This window comes from Pteropus alecto, unplaced genomic scaffold (assembly GCF_000325575.1).
Source record: "Pteropus alecto unplaced genomic scaffold, ASM32557v1 scaffold116, whole genome shotgun sequence".
NCBI classification, from domain to species: domain Eukaryota; kingdom Metazoa; phylum Chordata; class Mammalia; order Chiroptera; family Pteropodidae; genus Pteropus; species Pteropus alecto.
This window is the reverse complement of record NW_006439189.1, coordinates 1,783,521-1,787,021: the sequence shown is the minus strand read 5'-3', so window position 1 is coordinate 1,787,021 and position 3,501 is coordinate 1,783,521.

Here is a 3,501-nt window from a genome sequence, read left to right as displayed (position 1 = left end):
CATGAAACTTCTTTTTCTATCCCTTCCTTCATCTGTGTGTCCTTTGGTCCTAAGTGAGTCCCCTGCATGCCGCACAAGTAAGATCCCTGCCTTCTCATCATTCAGCCACCTCATCTTTTGACTGGAGCATTCAATTCTTTTTCATTTGAAGTACTTGTTGATAGATACATTGTTATTGCCATTTACCATTAATATTTTGTTACAGATTTTTTTTTTTTTCTTAAAGAAGTCCCTCCAACATCTCTTATAATACTGGCTCGGTGATGATGAACCTTAGATTTTTTTCTATCTGGGAAGCTCTCCATCTGTTCTTCGATTTCAAATGATAGCCCTGCTGTGTAGAATAACCTTTGTAGTAGGTCCTTGCCTTTCATCACCTCAAATATTTTATGCCAGTCCCTTCTGGCCGGCAAAGTTTCTGTTGAGAAATCAGCTGACATTTCTACGGGAGTTTCCTTGTAGGCAGCAGACTACTTTTCTCTTTGCTCAGCAAGGTATGGGGCACACTGAGACTAGATGCTGCTTCTTTGGGTTTTGTGAAACTTTGAGAGATTTTAGGAAAATCCGCAGCATGAGCCATTTGTATGGAAAAAAAAATAAAACACTGGAAGCAGCTCGGGTGGGCCAGCAAGTTGAGAGAGGCAGGGTCTCAGGGAATCACCTCAGCCGGGTGACCTGTGTTAGCCAGGTTGATGGAGGCTCAGATATGGCGGCTACTTGCATGTTCACACCAAGAACGGGAGAGGGTCTAACAAAGGAACAATGGATACTGCCAGCACTTCTGTCTGAGAGAAAGCCACCCTCCAAAAGTTGCCCTGAAGCCGGACAACTCAGTTCCTTTCTGTACGTCCCTGGCACTCCTCGAGCAGTTGCCCTAGAACTGAAGCTCAGAGCAAGTGAGTCCATCACCAAGTAAGTTCGCTCATGGGCCCTTTAAGAAATAAGTCTGTGACACCCTCAGCCTTCTGTCTCACTCAGCCACAATCTGCTGGTTTTCACAGTCAGAGGTTGTGAAGACTTCTCTTCTCAGTACTGGAACCCTGACCTGGGGAGCCCCTACTTATGCTGCCTCCAAGAGACTCACTTCAGATTAAAAGACACACTAAAAAGAAGGGGATGGAAAAAGATATCGCCTTGATGGACCTAGAGGGTATTGTGCTGAATGAAGTAAGTCAGACAGAGAAAGACAAATACCACATGATTTCACGTACATGTGGAATCTAAAGAACAAAGTAAACAACAAAAACAGAAACAAAGTCATATTACAGAGAATAGTTTGAGGGGTACTAGATGGGGGGAAGGCATTTGGAGATATAAAGTGTAGTTTAAGGAAAATAGTCAACAATGTTGTAAAAATATGTAAGGGGGAAGAGGGGTACTAGATTTAGTGGGGTGACCACTTCATGAGATATATAGATCTCTAATCACTATGCTGTACAACTAAAACTAATATATTATTGTATGCTAACTATAATTGGAAAAAAATACTCATTGAATTGAACAATGTAAATATGAGCAACTAATGGTTATACTCAATAAAGCTGGGAAAATAAATAAATAAATACCTAAATACATAAATAACGCTGAGATAAGCAGTGCCTAGTGCAAAATAAAAATGTGGGGTGCCTCGTTCAACAAAGCAAGGGGAGAAGTATAGTTAAAGATACTAATATATTAATGTTTTCTTTAAAATATTTAATTACTTATAAAACATAATAGGGATAATAGAAACACATGAAAAATGACATAATATTGCAAATTGCAAAATCTATTTTTGGTGTAATAATTTTATATAATACAGTAAATGATAATACAGATAATCCTCCACTTATGATGAGGTTACAGTTATAGCCCTTTTACTCATTGTAAGTTGAAAATATCATAAATTGAACATATTGTAAGTCAAAAATGCATTTAATACACGTAACCTGCCAAACATCACAGCTTAGCCTATTGTACCTTAAACACGAACACAACATCCATAAAACAGCAGGCAACACAATACACTCATGATCACATGTTCACTGGGAGCTGTGGCTAGCTGTTGCTGGCCAGCATAATAGAAAAATACCGTAACGCATATCGCAAGCACTGAGAGAAAAGATCAAAATTTAAAATTCGAAGTACGAAAAACATTGAATGCCTATCACTTTTGCACAATCATAAAATTGAAAAATCATAAGTCAAACCATCATAAGTTGGGGCCCGTCTTACGGTGTGATATCTTGATTCATCGAAAAATTTTTCTCCCTCGCTTTTCTATAAATTCATTTATTTACTCATCAGGATGTATATTTGCAGACACTTCTTTTTTTTTTTTTTTTCTCCCAGCTTTGTTGAAGTATAATAGACAATTAGTTGCTCATATTTACATCATACAATTCAATGAGTTTTTTTTTCAATTATAGCTGGCATACAATAATATATTAGTTTTAATTGTACAGCATAGTGATTAGAGATCTATATAACTCACGAAGTGGTCACCCCACTAAATCTAGTACCCCTCTTTCTCATTACATATTTTTTACGACACCGTTGATTATTTTTCCTTACACTACACTTTATATCTCCATGACTATTTTGTATCTATTCATTTGTACTTCTTAATCCTTTTGCCCTTTTTCACTGTCCCACAACCCTCGTCCCCCATCTAGTATCCTTTAAAATATTCTCTGTAATATTAGTTTGTTTCTTTTTTTGTTGTTGCTATTGTTTATTTTGTTCTGTAGATTCCACATGTACGTGAAATCATGTGGTATTTGTCTTTCTCTGTCTGACTTACTTCATTCAGCGTAATACCCTCTAGGTCCATCAAGGCAATATTTTTTTCCACCCCCTTCCTTTTAGTCTGTGTGTGTCTTTTAATCTGAAGTGAGTCTCTTGTAGGCAGCATATATAGGGGTCTTGTTTTCTCATCCATTCAGCCACCCTATCCTTTGCTTGGAACACAAAATTCTTTTCCACTTGATGTATTCGTTGATAGATATGTAGTTATTACAATTTTTTTTCGTGATTTTGATACATATTTTTTCTTCTTAAAGAAGTTTCTCCAACAATTCCTGTAATACCAACTTGGTGCTGATGAATTCCTTTAGCTTATAATTATCCTTCGACTCCAAATGATAGCTTTGCTGGACAAAGTATTCTTGGTTGTAGATCCTGGGTTTTCATCCATTTGAATATTATGTGTCAAATCCTTTTGTTCTGCAAAGTTTCTTTTGAGAAATCAGCTGCCAGTCTTAGGGGTGCCCCCTTGTAGGTAACTAATTGCTTTTCTTTTGCTGCTTTTACAATTATCTCTTTGTATTTAACTTTTGGCATTTTAATTATGATGTGTCTTGGTGTGGGCCTCTTTGGGTTCTGTTTTTGGGGGATTCTCTGAGCTTCCTGGAGTTTATGTCTATATCCTTCACCAGATTAGGAAAGTTTTCCATCATTATTTCTTCAAATATATATTCAACTTCTTGTTCTCCCTCTTCAGGTACCCCTATAACACAGATA